The sequence below is a fragment of the Myodes glareolus genome, chromosome 13 (genome assembly GCF_982192425.1).
Source record: "Myodes glareolus chromosome 13, mMyoGla1.1, whole genome shotgun sequence".
NCBI lineage: Eukaryota > Metazoa > Chordata > Mammalia > Rodentia > Cricetidae > Myodes > Myodes glareolus.
The window spans coordinates 43,013,106-43,030,697 of record NC_142038.1 but is presented as its reverse complement, the minus strand read 5'-3'; the positions used below and the strand labels follow the sequence as shown (position 1 = coordinate 43,030,697).

General features: G+C 39.9%; 1 protein-coding gene across 4 annotated transcripts in view; it reads left to right on the top strand.

Annotated features, from left to right (window-relative positions):
* Positions 1-1,657: 1,657 nt before the first annotated feature.
* Myot (myotilin) overlaps positions 1,658-17,592 on the top strand; it is a 46,113-nt gene continuing 30,178 nt past the window's right edge. For 2 of the 4 annotated variants that reach the window (XM_048419667.3, XM_048419668.3), the window contains exon 1: positions 1,658-1,881. The gene's annotated coding sequence lies outside the window, so the exon portion shown is untranslated. The remainder of the gene's footprint in view (positions 1,882-17,592) is intronic. The other 2 variants (XM_048419669.3, XM_048419670.3) reach the window with 2 other exon arrangements.

Here is a 17,592-nt window from a genome sequence, read left to right as displayed (position 1 = left end):
ACCAAGCACCTCACCTGCTGAGCCATCTAGCCAACCCCACGGTCTGTCTGTTTTATTGAGATAGCAGCTCATGTAGCCCAGGCTGGCCTCAGCTGACAACTATATATAAAATATAATCTGACGGTTTATTTTCAGATTCAAAGTCCTTTGCATCGTCTTACATTCAGCCAAAGATGAGGAGACAACCCTGGAAGACAGCTAAACTGGCTCCCCCAAATCGAACTCTGTTCATTTAACTACCCTCCACCTATACGAATAGAACTTAGAGTAGAAAATTACCAACAGCTGAATTTGCCTGACAACCTGCAGATATGACAAGGCCATGAACCTGGGATGCTTTCAAAGAAGCAGGATGTAAAACAGAGATGAACACACGCAGCCTAAGCTGCAGAGAGGAAAAGAAGACCTAGACGACGGGTAATATGGCACCCTCCCGATCACTCAGAGAAAGAGGGAGGAAGAGGTTTGTATGAGGGCTCTGAAAACTGTTCTCTGTGCTCAATCAGTGTACCTGCCATTCTAAGCTGACATCCAGTTTTGCAAGGTTGTCAAATAAACTACGTGTTCACTACACTGAGTCTCCAGTGTTCTTATGTATTCATAAAGTGAGGCTCTGTGATTTCAACCTACATAGCTGAGTCTGGCCTTGAATCCACAGTGATGAGCCTCCATTTCTCAAGCATGAAGAGTATAAGTATGTACCGCCACACCTGCTGTCACATGCAATTATCTATCAACTCAAAATAAAATCTGCCGTGGCAAGCATGCTGAGCAAGTAAGCTCATGAAGCAGAAACAGGACAATGTCTGGAAATATGTGGCCAGCCTGGTCTACTAGTGTGGCTTCAGAATATGACCCTGTTTCAAAATTAAAATAAGATAATAATAGGATAATTGGAATTTTGTGAATGTATTAAACCTGCATCCTTTTTATTTCAAATGCACATCTAGCAGTGGGTTGCCTCCCCAAAAGCTCATGTGTAGAAGACCTTATCCCTTCTTAGCAGCTGAGAGGTTGCTAATCTGATGCTGGGGAATAGTTAAATTGGCACAGTGCTTGCCACATTAGCGTGATGACATAAGCTCCATCCCAGACCCACGTAAAAAGTCATGTACTTGTAATTCCAGAGTTGGGAGGCAGAGTCAGGTGGATTCCTGGGATTACTGGCTCAGCCTCGCATAACCATCAAGTCCTAGAACCTAGTGATGAGAAATCCTGTCTCAAAAGACAGAGCGGATGGATCCTGAGAAAGAACAGTGAGAATTAATTTCTGGCCACCACACAAATGCACAAACTTGCACACACACACACACACACACACACACACATCAAACATTATTTAAAAAAAAAAAAACCTCTTCTATGAGGATCCACTGGGTGAAAGAAATGATAGAAAAAGAGAAAGCTAATTAAACAAATCACGCAAGGTTTCCAGGACAAGAACTGAGGGTTTTATTGGCAATTAGATGATAAGCAAATCTGTCTCTCATCTAGGCTTGCATTTGAATAGTGCATTAGGGGACTGGATGATGTCAACAGCCTTCCCAGCAGACTGGTTATCTCAGCACTCTACCCCTGGCAGGAGAACCTGTGCTCTGATGTATTTTTAGTGCTTTTCTACTTTGTTAATCCAGTCATCTGAAAAAGAGCCAACAGCCAGACTATGCTGTGACCTCACTACTCAGATTTATTCCTTAACAACCAGCAAGTTATTTAGTCACCTGGGAAGAATCTAGAAGGGGGTCAGGGTTCCCCCATATGCAAACTCTCAGAGGTCACAGGGGCTTGTTATGCCAGCCAAGGTGAAAGTGTGGGCTTCACTGTTGGTAGCAATCTTATATTCAAGGGAGACAGATAAAGAAAAAGGTGTGATCAAATCAGGTATGTACAATTTATCATTTTACCATCAGGGTGGAGGACGGGTAAAAAGCCAGAACTTATTCTGCCTTTTCTGAAGTATTGAGCTTTAACAAAATCAGGCCCACATCCTGCTGATAGTAAGTGTCATGTTGTTGTTTGCTAGGAGTTCATGGTGGACAGAAGGTGAAATAGCAAAAGAAGAATCAACCATTTTCATATCTTTGCATTTGGATTTAACGTCAGATATTTAATTTTATGTCAACTGCATCCAGTTTGTAAGGACAGATTTATCCAACACCAACTGTCCGCACATTTAAAAGCTGTAGCACACAGATAAAATTAGAATCAAGGGAGGATCATATTCCTCAGCAAGAATTCTGCTCTATGTCCCGCTGCTGCCCTGAGCCACAACTGTCAACCCAAATACCAGCATTACTGTTGTTTTCTCTAGGACTTCCTAAATAGATATAGTTTAGAAACTGACCATATCACCAAAAGGTGCATGGGCCTTCATCATATAAACACAGATTTAAAGCTATGGATATAAACTTATTTACAAAGTTATTCTCACCAAGGTGGGGGGAAGAGTAAGGTTTTAACAAAATTGGGAGAGAGTAAAGTCAACTATACAATAAATGCTACCGCTTTGGGGAGGTATTTTCCCCTCCAGGAATTTTCTCAAATTGCCTGAAAGCAAAATAGATTGGGTATGGATAAAATGCAACTGTTCATTAGTTTCAGACAGTAACTATCAAATGTCATCATCTTGCCGTTTTATAGAAGGTATGACAGTTTATTGCCCTTTTAAAGGAAGAAAAATGAGAATTTAATCTCAAATTTTGATTTGTTAAGTACCCAGTTCAATGTACTCTATAAAATCGTAGCTGTAAAGATGCAGTTAACGTTCTATGTTGATTATGGCCTAAGACAGGGAAGTATAAGTGGCAGTAAATACAGGAGAGGTGAGCAGCCTCCTCCACGAGGAAAAAGCATGCACCCTAACCAAAAGTAAGAAAATGTATGGTCAGGTAGATGCGGAGAATGCAGCATATAAAGAACATATAGTCAGGTAGATGCTGAGAATGTAGCATATAAAAAACATATAGTCAGGTAGATGCTGAGAATGTAGCAATTGAGGAAAGGGCAGATTGGCCATAACTATTGAAGTGGAAAATGTGCTTATTTTCCTGTTACATTCACTATTATAGATAGCACTTAATAATAAATCATACAAAGGTGAATCCAAGCTTTACCGCTTAGGTCTGTTTCTAAAATCCCACATATATTTCAAAGGGTAACAAACTAAATCAACTATTGTAAGTCACGTGAATAGCCTATGCAGTTGAGATTTGCTCAGATGTGCTGTTTTCTGATGATTGTATATAAACTGTCATATAAAATGAAAAATCCAAAGTACAAACATGTAGAGATATATACAGATATCCCATTTATAGAAAAAAATTTATAACTACTTGTTCAGATATATTTTCTAGAAATATATGCAAGAAATTGAGGATCAGAATGAATCAAATTTCCTTTCTTTTTATACCTTTAGATTCTGAATTTCTAGAGGTTTTACACTTAAATTCTGACAGCTCTTATTTCTAAAGGTTGTTTCAACACTAATAAATTGATTCCAGTTCTCTGGAAAATTTGTCATTGTATGTGTAATACCCAAGTCCATAAAAACGTCTTTATTCATTTCAAAGAGCTTTTAGCATTGATTGAATTTTGTTAGAGTTTAATTTTCTGAAATGTCTCCAGTAATTTATTTTCAAGGTTATGATACAGATAGAATACAGTATGGGGATGACTTTTCTGTCTCTTACAAAATTGCCTTCAGAAACTAAACGTTTGTTCATCTTTGCAGCTAAGTGAATAATATGCTTTGGGACTATTTGCAACCATGTACTCAATCTGTTTTCCTGCTGTGTACCAAGCTTGTTTAAATTTATCATGCCTTTAAGAAAGCCATGTGACCAACCTTTCTATTCTATGGACCTCCCATTTAATCAGATTTAGAAGTTGGATTGAATTTAGAGTTTTAATCTTAAACTATGACCCCTCTTTCTCTCTCGTGATCCTTTTATGCTCTGGGCCAGAGAGGACAGAGAGAGAGGGAGAGGAAGAGGGAGGGGGGATCTAATATCATTCTCTGAAAGCAGCAGGTTGAAAACAGCCTTGGAACGAAGAAATATCTGATATAAATGCTAGAAGCAACACGTGGATAAAGGCTGATAACATATGTTTATGGTTTTAAGTGCTATTCTGAGTCAGTATAGGGTCAAAAAATGCCTCCCTTGTAAAACTCTGATAAAAAGTTTTTATACTGTTGGTTTATTTTTTTTATTTTGCTTACATTGGTATTTTGCTTGCACATATGTCTATGTCAGGGTGTCAGATCTTAAAGTTACAGACAGTTGTTAACTGTCATGTGGGTGCTCAGCATTTCATCTGGGTCCCCCTGGAAGAACAGTCAGTGTTCTTAACCACCAAGTCATCTCTTAAGTCCCCGGTCAAAGATTCTTGAAGACAAGAACTTCTGCATTCTTTGCCTAAACAGCTTCTAATCCTGTTCGATCATGAGGGTGGCTTTCTGTCCACATAAACAAGTGAGAAGTGGGCAGATCAGATCAGTTTGCTGATGGTTTAGACGACTCCAAGAGTCAGAGTCCTTCAACATGACACAGTCATGATACAGTAGTTACTAATTCAGTATGTAAAGTATATACTAATTAATAACACAGAATCTTTATACACTATATTAATAATTAGCAATGTAATATAAGTCACTGTTTAAATATATTCAATTTTCACATTTATTTACTGATTGTGGAGTGGGGAGTTCAGAGGACAACTTGTGATCTCTGTGGATTCAGTTCAGGTGTCAGGCTTGGCAGCAAGGGTCCTCACTCGCTGAGCAATCTTACTACCCACTCACTTTCTTGGGCTAGCATTGAACTCACTCTGCAGCCTAGGCAGACACTCACTTGGTACCTAATCTGAAACTTTTAATCCATCTATGCATGATGAGATAAATATCACCTAAGTACAGGTGCTTTCATAAACTCTACCCAAAACAGAAATCTACAATGAATCTTTAACTAGTGATGCCATTTAAATCCTTACCCTGGCCTTCAAGATTCTTTGAGAGTTTATCCTAGCCAACCAATTACCACCATGTGGTTTCTTGAGCTCTGGAGATTCAACACACACACACACACACACACACCAGTATCTCAAACTCACCATGTGGCTCAAGCTCTCCTTGAGCTTACAAGGTCTGGGTTAATGAACATGCGCCATCACACCACACCTAGCTTCCTACCTCACATTTTTTTCCAAATTTAAGACTTTGTTCATGCTATTTTTCAAAGTATGGTCTATAGACCAACAGAACAGCTTCTACTCCAGTTTTGAGAAATGGTGAAGACCTCAGTACCCACCTCAGATGTATTTTGAGTCTGCATTTTAAGAAGACTTCCATGTTCACATAGATGCTAAATTGTGAGGCTTAGTGTAACACTATAAAGCAGTGATTTTGACTTTACTATTTACTTTCCCATCAAATTTGTGGGTGCCTTCCTAGACACTCCTGTTCCACATAGGTCTTTGTGTAAGTCCTCTGCCCTAATTTCCTGACATTCTGAGATGTTCTTGAACCCACAAGTGACCTACAAGCATGTCATTGTCCCATTTCACTCCCCTACCCAATACCTCAGTCCCTCAGCCTCTTGGTCGTTCAACACTGCAGAGGTGGCACTGTTCTAAACTGAACTATGCTAATAGGAGAGAGTTAGGGAAGGCTACAACGCCTCTTATCCTCTCAGCCAGTTCCTCCTCTCTCTGCACTAGGCCTCAGGGCTTTCCTGAGAGCATGGTCAGCTATCCTCACATTCTGAAGCGTGAGGGCTGGATTCAGGCATAATTGACTCTCTGGCTTGCATAAACCTCTTGATTTCCTTATTACACTCTTAGTGCTGCCTCTTCTAGGCCTTGTCTGTGATTCTTCCAGACTCTGACCCACAGTTATTTCATATTCAAAACCTAGAGTCAAAAATCTCCTCATATGTCTCCACCATATTTGACAAACAGCTTTTTACACAGTCGCTTCAGTTCATCTCAACACCACATCGATTCCATAACATATCTATGCAATAAACAGATAACCCAGTCAGAGGTAAGTTTCTCATCTTCCCTTATATATGTAAAGGCTATTGGTAGGCATATCCGTGTGGAACCCTATGAGGTAGCTTCTAAATTCAAAGGTAATTAAGAACTTTGGGCTTCTTTCAATGCCTAGGCCTATTTTCCCACCTGCAGGGAGTAACTAGGAAAGATTTGCTACAGGGACAAAGAAGGTCTCCCAGGGAGCAAATGGTAAGAGCTTGCTGCTCTAAAAGTAGATGGTGATGACTTTATTGATGTCTTTGCCATACACCGTGTGACTTTAGGAAATTATTTTAACCTCTCTAAGCTTGTTTGCTTATTTGTTAAATAAGAATAATATTCATACCTCTGTGGTGAAGGACATTGTGTATACAAGGTAGTTAGAGCAATGTCTTGATGGTTCACATCCTTCTACAGCTATTAAAAATCAAACTTGAAAAGGAGCATTGGGCATGGTTTTTTTCTTTAATTTGCAAAGCCTATTTAATGCCATGGCTTCACCTCTCTAGTAACCCTCCAGTTACACCACTCTGGCACTCATGACAGTAACATGACACCCTACACCCTAACGAGACTACGTGGTCTTAGCTGTCCCTGTGCACAGAGTATTCATCGTGTGAGTGTGTGTGTGTGTGTGTGTGTGTGTGTGTGTGTGTGTGTATCTGTGTGTGAGGTGTGTGTATGTGTGTGGTATGTGTATGTGATGTCTGTATGTGGTGTGTATGTGTAGTGCATGAATGGGTATATTGTATGTGTGTGTGTGTGTGTCCTGTCTGTCTGTCTGTCTGTCTATCTGTCTGTCCTTAGGACAAACAAATGGAACAGCCTGTTAAAAACTGAACATGACTTTATAATATGAAAACTTAAATACTGAAATCAATAGCATTTCTTTTAGAAAGTCATTCTCTCTAGAAGAACATGTGAGCATAGGTGAGTTTTCCAACTTCTCTTGCCTTCAGAATTCTAGTCCATAGAATGAGACTGATAATAGTACCCACCTTATAGACTTTTTACAAAGATTGAGAAACTAAAGTATTATTTTCTGAGTTAAAAAAAGTCATTCTCTCTTAGTTATAAATAAAATAAAAGGACATAGAAATTTTAGGGCTAAATATCAAAGTGTCTTCTATAAAATGTAAAGACATTAAAAGGGATCTTACTTCCCCATTTTAGAGAGAGATTTTTTTAAAATCCTTTTACTATGATTTAATTTTTTCATGTTATGTTTTGTTTATAATCTTTTCCCTCTGGAGATGCTGGTTACTTGCTCATCCCCAGCTGCCCAGACCCAAAATAATCACACAGAAACTATATTAATTACAACACTGCTTGTCCTCTTAGCTCATGCTTCTTATTAACTAACTCTTACATCTTGAATTAACCCATTCTTATTATTTTCTATTTTACTGGTACAGTTCCAGGGTGTGTCTGTCTCTTTGGTAGCTACATGGCGTTTCCCTGATTCCGCCTACTCTCTCTCTACATCTCTGTCCAGATATCCTGCCTAGCTTTACTCTGTTAAGTCATTAGCCAAAAGCAGCTTCTGTATTAACTAATGGCAATAAAACATATTCACAGCATACAGAGGGGAAGCCCACATCACCCCTCCCCAGTTACTCCTAGCTCTTCCCCACCTCCCTACCCCACCAAGTTCATGCTTTTTCTCTTCCATTCCTCCCTCAGTACAGAAAAACGAAAAAACAGAAAAAGACAAAAAAATACTAAAATAGATATTTTTATAAAGCACACTAAGCAACACAAAAATCCTTTTGTGTTGGCCCACTGCTCTTAGACGTGCACTTTGTCCTGAAATGTCATTGATATACCCATTGTTAGTACACTGAAGAAAACTGATCTTCCCTTTCCCAGCAGGTATCACTCATGAATAGCTTTTTAGTTAAGGATGGGACTTTGTGTCTATTTTTCCTTCTCCACATGGGCATCTTTCTGGCTTGAACTTATGCAGGTCTTGTATGCTATAATGGTTTCTGAGAGTTCATATGCACATCTGTCCTGTTGTGTCTGAAAGAGGCTGGGTTTTTTTTTTCAGATTTACCCACCATCTCTGACTCTTAGAATCTCTCTGCCTCTTCTTCTGCATAGATCCCTGAGCCTTGGTGGGAGGGGTTTAATGAAGACATCATTTAAGACTGAGTGCTCCAAAATTTCTCGCTTTCTGCACATTGTCCAGTTGTGGGTCTCTATGCTAATCACCATACTGCAGGAGGAAGCATCTCTGCTGAGGACTGAGTGATGGTCATTTCATTGCTATGTTCTTTAGTAGAATAATAAGAGTGAGTGCTCCATTAGCCCATGACTTATCTCGTCACAGGTTCTTGGTCACTTTAGTGGTGTCAGGTATGGGTTCCATCTCATGAGCTGGCCTAAAACCAATTTTTAAAGAAAAGAAATGGTGGTTGTTATCCCCATAATAATTGTGCCACTATTGCACTTGTTTGTCTTGTAGGTAGCAGAGTTTGTAGCTCATTTGAATGATGATGAATTTTCTTCTACATAGAGGTGTAGGAGGGTCTTCTTTCTATGTGTTGCTTTCATTGGTTAAATAAAGAGACTGCCTTGGACTTTTGATAGGGCAGAAAATTATGTGGGCAGAGTAAACAGAACAGGATTCTTGGAAGAAGAAGGCAGTGTTGCAGATGTCATGGCTCTCCTCTCTGAGACGGACACTGGTTAAACTCATGCCAGGAAGCCACAGTCAAGTGGCAATACAGATTATTAGAAATGGGTTAAACTAATATGTGAGAGTTAACCAATAAGAGGCTAGAAATAATGGGCCAGGCAGTGTTTAAATAAATACAGTTTCTGTGTAATTATTTCACGTGTAAGCTAGCCAGGTGGGATGTAACAAGGGGCCTGCACTCCTCATTACTACAACATAGCATATGAAGTACATTCTAGAACAGTGAATGCTAGCTAGTAAGGATAAAGCTTCTTGCTGGTCATGAGTTTGGTTTCTCCATGCTTGGTGTCATAAATAATTGAGGACTTCAGCAATATGTCTGTACCCTCAGGTTGGTTGTAGAGGGTAATTAATTTTCTGTGATGTTTGCAAAGTTATCTAGGGAACCTCTTTGGCTATCAACTCAACAAAATGTAGCCCATTCCCATTACCTAGTCCTAGACACTGACACTCACATAAAAGATGAACAAGAGAGCAGATACACATAACCCCAGGATCAGGAGACAGAGATAGATGAATACCAGGTGCTGGCTAGCCATCCATTCTAGACAAAATCATAATCTCTAGGTTCAGTAAGAAACCATGTCTCAAAAAACATAAGGTGATAGAGATAGAGGGAGACAGGCAATATCCTGCCCTGGTACCTTATGAACATGTACCCACAGGTACAAGTGTTCACATCCCCACACATCTGTATCAATACACATATTCTCAAAAAAAGTATCCCATTAGGTGAAGTGGCTCATGTCCATGATCTGAGCTTGGAGGAAGCTGAGAGAAGAGGATAGCCACAAGTTTGAGGCCAATTTGAGCTACACAATAAAACCTTGAAACAAAAGGAGGAGGTGAGAGGATGTGGTGGTTTGAATGAAAACTGTCTCCTGTCTTTGAACATCTGGTTCCCAGGTGGAGGGATTGTTCACAGAGACGTTTCAAACTTCTTGGAGGAAGTTCAACACTGGGAAAGGGTTTTAAGAGTTCATACCCTTGCCCTACTTTCAGTTTGCTGGCTCTGCTTTATCTTTGCAGTTGAGACTGTGATCATTTGGCTTTCAACCATAGCCACCTGCAGTCCAGCCTCCCCCATCATTGTGGGGGATTCTCCCCCTGGAACCATAAACAAACATAAATACTTCCTTCATAAGTTGCTTTGGATCTTGTTTGATCACAGCAACATAGAAAGGTAGTCAAAGCAGAGGAGGAGGGCAGCATCAGCAGTGATATACATCCTCAGTCCTCGTCTTAGCTGTATTTGAAAGTTCCCTGACAAAACAAAGTGAAAAACTGCTTACCATTCTATTCAGAAAAAAATTATCTTCAATTTGAATCCGAAAGTCTGAGTTTCTTATGTGGAAGAATTCCACAAATTAGGTCTTTCCAAATTAGATTATATGTTGCTATAATTCTGGGTCCAAGAAATCATAAACACCACAGCGAAAGGACACCTTTTATTTAGAGAAATAAATGACTGTTGGAATACTGATTTTCAGAGCCATAAACCTCCATGTAAGAAATTCAACCACCCAATGGACGCTGTGCTGTGACAAGGCCATGTCACATGGAGAGGCCTAGAAAGATGGGCTCCTATGTGGAGAGTGAGAGGAGGGAAGAGTGACAGAAACCCAAGTGTCAACACATAAGTGATCAGTTTTGATATGCAGTATCTGACCCCCAATGTTGACACACGAATTAGAGACTAACTACCAATCACTTTTAAATTCTTGACTACAAACATTGAGAATGGCCTCGTGCCCTGCGTTTGTCCAGATTCTCTAAATGAATAGAACAAGTAGCGTGAGCATCCACAAGGCCGCTTGTCTCAGAAGCCCCAATCTGGTGCTAAAGGCCTGGAGGATCCCTACAGAGTCAGTTCTAACATCAGCGAAGGGATGCCTCGCGACAGGATGGATGAACTCGCCACCGAGAGTGAGGGCGAGCAGGCAAAAAGCAGTTTCCTTCTTTCATGTCCTTTTATATGTGCTGCTAGTAGTTGCTGCTGCCTCATTCAGAGTGCCTCGCCCTATTTCAAATCATCTAGCCAAGAAAATCCCACACAGGAGCGCCCAGTGGCTTGTGATTCAGTTGATTCATAGGCAAGCTGGCAACCAAGATTAGCTATCACAGCCCCAGAGGAGCCTCACGGTTAGTATCATTTTAAAGTAGTTTTTGATTCTTTTCAAACACAACAGAGTCTCAACATCGGGGGGGGGGGGGGGGAAGCAGTAACATCCGTCCATAACTCGTGACTGGACACCACGTCTTTTGATGGAGAAAGCATGAGAAAAAGACGTTGGACAAAGTGGGCCTTAGGAACAAGAAAATAGTAAGTGTTAAGCTACAGAGGCATCCAAATAGAACCGTGTGTGTTATTTACAGAACCGTATTCTTTTGCCATCAACTTCGTCGAGTAAATGATTCTGTGTTAAATGCCTCCTAGCTCTGGTAGGAACCGTAAGAATCAAAACAGTTAGTATGTCACTCTAAAGGAGGTATAGACAGTCAGGAATGCCTGCCGTCGAGGTACTGGAGAAAACCAAGAAACATAAAAAAAACAAGTAAACAAGCAAACAAATAAGTAAGTAACAAAAGAAAGAAAAAGAAATGAGACATGAGACACCAAGGACAAGGCAAAACTCTCAGTGTGAGGAGCATTTTTTTCCAAGACAGGATATCACTGTGTAGCTCTAGCTGTTCTGGGTCTCACTCTGTAGCCCAGGCTGGCCTCAAACTCACAGAGATCCACCTGCCTCTGCCTCCCGAGTACAGGAATTAAAGGCATGTGCTACTGTACCGGTGGAAATAAACTTTTGAATAATCTACCAAACAGTGTTTTAGTCATGGATTTAGATTGCTATGTTAAATTGCTTTAAATTATTTCTATTTCTGAAAAGAGAGAGATGGAGGAAAGAGGCAGAGGTGGGCATGAAGGCCATGAGATAAAGAACCAAGAGATCTGAAGAATAAAAATTAAATCCATTGTTCCTAGAAAATAATCTTACTAAACAGGAAAAAAGAGAAGGATGTACCCTGAGGATTCTTGTGTATCAAAATATCAGTCTTTTTTTTTTAAAGAGTCATCATTAAAATATTCAACTTGAGCTAAGAGTGTGGTTCAATGGTAGAGCACTTCATCCTTAAAGTACTGGATTCAACCCAAAGTCACACACACACACACACACACGCATGCACATACATACACACACACACACACACACACGCACGCACATACACATCCGCACATGTGCACACGGGTGGGGGGGAAGAGAGAAAAGAAAGAAGGAAAAAGAAAATAAGTACATAAATAATTTAAAAACAAAAGTATATATTACATAATTTTTTAAAACATGTATCAAAATATGTATTTCTTTGTGGACACTTCGAATTAATTATCTGAATAAGTCATGGAAAATAAATTAGAATAGCATGCTAAATTTCTCCATTAAATCAAATGAACAAGACTTAAAAATAATATACAAACCTGAGTTTATTGTATAAATTCAAAGTGTTCTTAGTCATCTGACGTTTTAAACCATAAAATAATGTACCTCACTAATTTTATTTCTCTTTTTCTTATTTCTCCCTGGTGGAGTTTTTATCAGCTTCTTCCACTACTTACTTTTAAGTAGATGTCATGTTGTATTTTTTCAAAACCTTGAACCTATCCATTATCCATGAAGCTAGTGTCAGCAGGCATCCTAGCCACTCAGATAATACGTAAGAGCATCACCATTGTTCATTTGTATTATATCCATGTATCTTTTCATCTTCCCAGGGTAAGACTGCCAAGATGTTGGCTCTTCATTTGGTGGAGTCTAATTCTGTTCTCTTTATAAAGAGCTAGGATTACACTAAGCAAAGGTTACCATTTACGTGAGACATGAAGCCTGCTGTCATAACTCATCGCTGAGGTAAAATTCCTGGCTATTTATTCTCTCAAGGACATCCCTAGTGCTACCTAGAATCAGAGCCACATTTCAAGACTGATTACATGTATTGCCCACATAACCTCTTAATCCACATTTTTGTTTTGATATTGTAAAGTATTATTTCCTTTCCTTTCAAAACCCTCCTTTCCTGTTCCCAAAGGAAAATACGTGGGAATCCAATAAAATAGCCAACAGGGAGCACCTAATGCTCTAATAAGGGGAGCATTCCTTTAGAAATGACCCATTCGCATGTTCAATGTTGTTCTGTCACTCACTCAAGTGAGCACTGAAAAAGCCATTACTGTAAACAAATAACATTTTAATGCTTACGTAGGCTCTTTATCTCCAAGATTTCTGAATTATGGGTGGTACTCAAGTCTGACTCTTTTTGCTTTGGGCACCAAACATCTTTTTTTTTTTATTAAATCCTCTGTCAAGTTTCAACAGATGTAATAATTCTAAGGATGAGGGAAAATACGCTCAGACCGTCAGACTGTCTCCATGTTATTTGTTGTTCTTGTTTGGTATTGTCAGCCCTGGGGATTGAACTCAGAGCCTCTGTCATACTAGATAAACATTTTACTGCTGAAATTTGGCCACTGCTCTTTGTTTTCACCCAGGGTCTCTTTAAGCTACACGGATGACCTTAAAATCACTGTTTGGCCCAGGCTGGTCTTGAACTTGTGATCCTCAGCCTTCCAAGAAATTGGTATTACAGATTTGCACCACCAGACCTGACTCTAAAGAAAAAAAAATGCTTTAAAAGAAAAAATGTGGGGCCTAGAAGAAACCTTAGGAAGAATTTCATTTCCTACTTGTTATGGGACATGAGAAAATTGAGCCCCCAAAGTCCTATTACATGGCAGATCTAATACAATAATTTAGATAGCCTTCGAGTTGAATGAGTGGTCTCTACCTGTGGTGGCCTGAATAAGATATCCCTAGTAGTCCCAGACAAATTCTTGGTCCCCAGTTGGTGGCACCACTTTTGGAGGTTTAGGAAGAGTGGCCATGTTAGAATGAAGTATGTCACTAGAAGTGGACTTTGCGATTTTAAAGGGTGGCACCATTTTGAGTTTGCTTTCTTTGCATCCTCCTTGTGGTTCAAGATGTGAGCCCTTAGCTATTCCTGGTGCCATGACTTGGTTGCTACAATTCTCAACCATTGTGGACTCTTGCCTTCCAGAATGATAAACTGAAATAAACTCATTCTTCTATAAGGTCAAGGTACTTTATCACAGCAATAGAAAAATAACTAATAAACTTCCTATACTACTTATCTCCCTATATCTGTGTTAAGTGGCTTTGTATACATCAACTCAACCCAAGCTCATTTGGGAAGATGGAACCTCAACTGAGAAATGCCTTCACCAACTTGATCTGTGGGCAACTTGTCATGCACTTCCCTGATTGATGGTTGACGTGGGACAAGCTCACTGTGGGTGGGCTGCCCCTGGACTGGTGGTCCTGGGTGCTATAAGAAAACAGGCTGAGCCATCCATGAGGACCAAGCCAGTAAACAACATTCCTCTGTGACCTCTGCTTCAGTTCCTGCTTCCAAGTTCCTGCCTTAAGTTCCCTCCATAACTGCCCTCAGTTTTAAGCTAATATAAAGTTGCTTTGGGTCATGGTGTTTTATCACAGCAATAGGAACCCTAACTTGGACAGGATCTTAATTCATTTCCACATGCTCTTCAGATACAGTTTAACTGAGCAGCAGACACAAAGTAAGTCTCAGATATTGATGGTATCAGCTTTCACTGTCTCTTGTCAATGATTTGGTGACTGGGCACAGGACAGGAAGTACTGCTTGGTCTTCACACCACGGACTAGTTGATAGCATCTGCCACTTGGTGCCTTGTGCTTTAATTCTGATTGTTCATTCTCAGAACAGCAAGCATCCAGAATGTTAGGGAACCCCAGTTCGACCACCCTCTATGAAGGTTATATTTTTTTTCTTTTCTTTTCCTTTTTCTCATGGAAAATGATCACAGACAAAACCTGAGTCCCACTCAGCACTAACACTTGTTTTGCTGGAATTTTCCAACTTCTGCTTTGAGGTGCACCAGGGAGCTTAGAGGAAATTTTAGCCTCTTGCGCTAGCTGACCTTCTATTTATTTATAAGGTGTGCTTTTTCCAAGAAGTTTCAGGATTTTCCTACACACCCTTCCCCTTAATCCTCCTCTTCCCATGAGGGTAAGCACAGCTTTTCTATCTTCCTGCCATAGCCAGTTTCTCTACTGTTTACAGGGTTTCTCTCCAGAGTTCACCCCTTAGACACGAGACTCTCTGGCAGCTCCAAAGGTTCTCAGCTGATTAGTTAACCAGGCAAAGTTGTGTCCCCGGTGGTATTTATTATTAGCCCCTGTGTGCTCACCACATCCCTAGGAACAAGGGATACAGCAAATAATAATACAAACGAGCACTCTGATCTTCTGCTCCTTACGACACCGTCAACGGGTCATTCAATGAACCAGTGAATTCAGAAACACCAATAGTCTTTATCCTGGTGAAAGAGGGAGGGTACCCGCATATCAAGTTTGAATGGTTTATGCATACCATTTGATGCAGACCTGCAGGGATGGCGCTTAAAGACAGATCTGAATTCTAACCTCAACTCTTTCAATGTGTACTTTAAAAGCTTTTAAAAAACACAAACAAACAAAACAAAACAAAACAAAAACAAAAAAATCCACAAATTACACTAAGGCATTGGATGGTGAGATTGAGAAACTGTTACATACATTTAGTACTAATGATGAAACACAAACATAAAAGATTTTCAAGTGGGAACTAATTTTTTCATCAAGCCATTGTAATATTAAGTAATTTTTAGGGCTTAGATTTTTCTACAATGGTTAAATTTTCAAAACCTCTGTTTTATAAACCAGTGGCTTCTTAGAAATAACAATTTATTATTATTCAGACTAATTTACATCTATGTAACTATTCTACCAGAATAACATAAGATCTGCGTGAGACCACGAGACCCAAGTGTTGGTCTGGGGACATAAACCACCACAGATACAATTGTGGTTTTGTTATTGTTGTTTTGGTTTAGTTATTTTTAAGGATTGGGTTTCAGTTTGGGGAGAACCTAACTCTAATCTCTATTTCAATTGCTAGTTTTGCAATGAGTTCTAAACTATCAAGCATCCAACACAGAGGAAAATGTGGCCACTGTTAAAATCCCCAGTGTCTGTGCAAAAGTTTGATCTAGAAGCCCAATTACTCCTTACCTTGACAACTGAGATAACATTTCTCTGGAATCATCATTGAGATAATATGAACACTGTTGTCATCTAGCTCTGAAGGTTGTGATCTCGCTAAAATTTATATGCTGGAACCTCATACTCAGCATAATGATATAAAAAGGTATGGCCTTTGAGGAGTGATTAAGTCTTGAGACTTCCTCATGAATGGAATTACTGGCAATACTGGCTAGTCTTGCATCAACCTGACACAAGCTAAAATTATCGGTGGGGCAGGGGTGAGGATGGTGATCAACTGAGAAAGTCCCTCCGTAAGATCAGGCTGTAGGTAAACCTGGAGGACATTTTCTTAATTCGTGATTGATAGGGGAGGACCCAACCCACTGTGGGTGAGGTCATCTATGGGATGGTGATCCTGGTTTCTATAAGAAAGCAGGCTGAGCAAGCCATGAGCAGCAAGCCAGTAAGCAGTATCCATCCACGGCCTCTGCATCAGCTCCTGCCTCCAGGTTCTTGCCCTGTTTTACTTCCTGTCCTGACTTCCTTCAGTGATGAACAGTGATGTGGAAGTGTAAGCCAAATAAACCTTTCCCTCCCTGAGTTGCTTGGGTCATGGTGTTTCATCACAGCATCACTGTCTAAGGCTCAAGAGAGTGTCCTCATTCATCTGCCAAGTGGAAACGCAGCATCCTAAAGGCATTATTTATCTACTCAGGAATCTTTACCATGCTCCAAGTCTCACAGTATCTTGATCTTTAACCTCGTAGCTGCTAGAATTGTGAGCAATTAATTTCTATCATTTATGAAGTACGAAGACTACAGTACGTTATCACAGGAAGTCCAAGCGGCTAAAACAGCAAGCACCCTTCGTCAAAGCAGGCACAGCAACATGCTTCAGTAAGTCTCCTTTTATAATTATAAAAAAGGCTGGAGGCCAAAACATAAATTCACGGACACTAATCTATGCCATCTGTCTAAATCTGTTGCTATAAAATAATACACGAGCATGGGTAATTTATAAAGAAAGGAGGTTTATTTAGACCCATAGTTCGGGAAGCTAAAAGTTCAAGACTGGAGTGGCAAAGACCTCATGCTGCTACACAGCTTGGCATACATTAGAGGGGAAATTAAGGACCTGTAGGAGAAACAAAAATCCAAAGTCAGTCTTCCTTTATTTGTGGACGTCTGCAGTAATTAATCTAATCCTATAGAAATTGATCCAGCCCTGTGAGAAATGCATGCATCCCTCTTAGAGACCCACCTTTTATCCCCACCACACTGGTGAACAAATTTCAACTTGGGCTTTGTGTTCTATTCAAAATCTTCTAAAGTGTTGTTTTGGAGAAATGAATCCCAACGTTTTCCAGGTACAAGTGCTACAACTGTGTAAAGGCAAGCATCTGGATTTTAGATACTGAGAGTGTCTCACTCTAAGTGAAGAAACCAGGTGTTCTAAACTAACAAGCTGTATGTAACTAACTGGTTGATCGCACAATAAATATACTTGAACTAAATTTCACTAAATCTCGATCATACTGACACAAAAATATTTTGGTTTTCTTTCTCATGGGTTCCCAGGGAAGGCAAGTAGAGCAACTTTTAGACTTGGGATGTGCTCCAGCAATGTCATCGTATGCACAGGATCACATGTGGGTGTCTATTTATCACAACAAGATACAGGAAAAACTCCACTTAAGAAACAAACTAACAGAGAAAAAAACC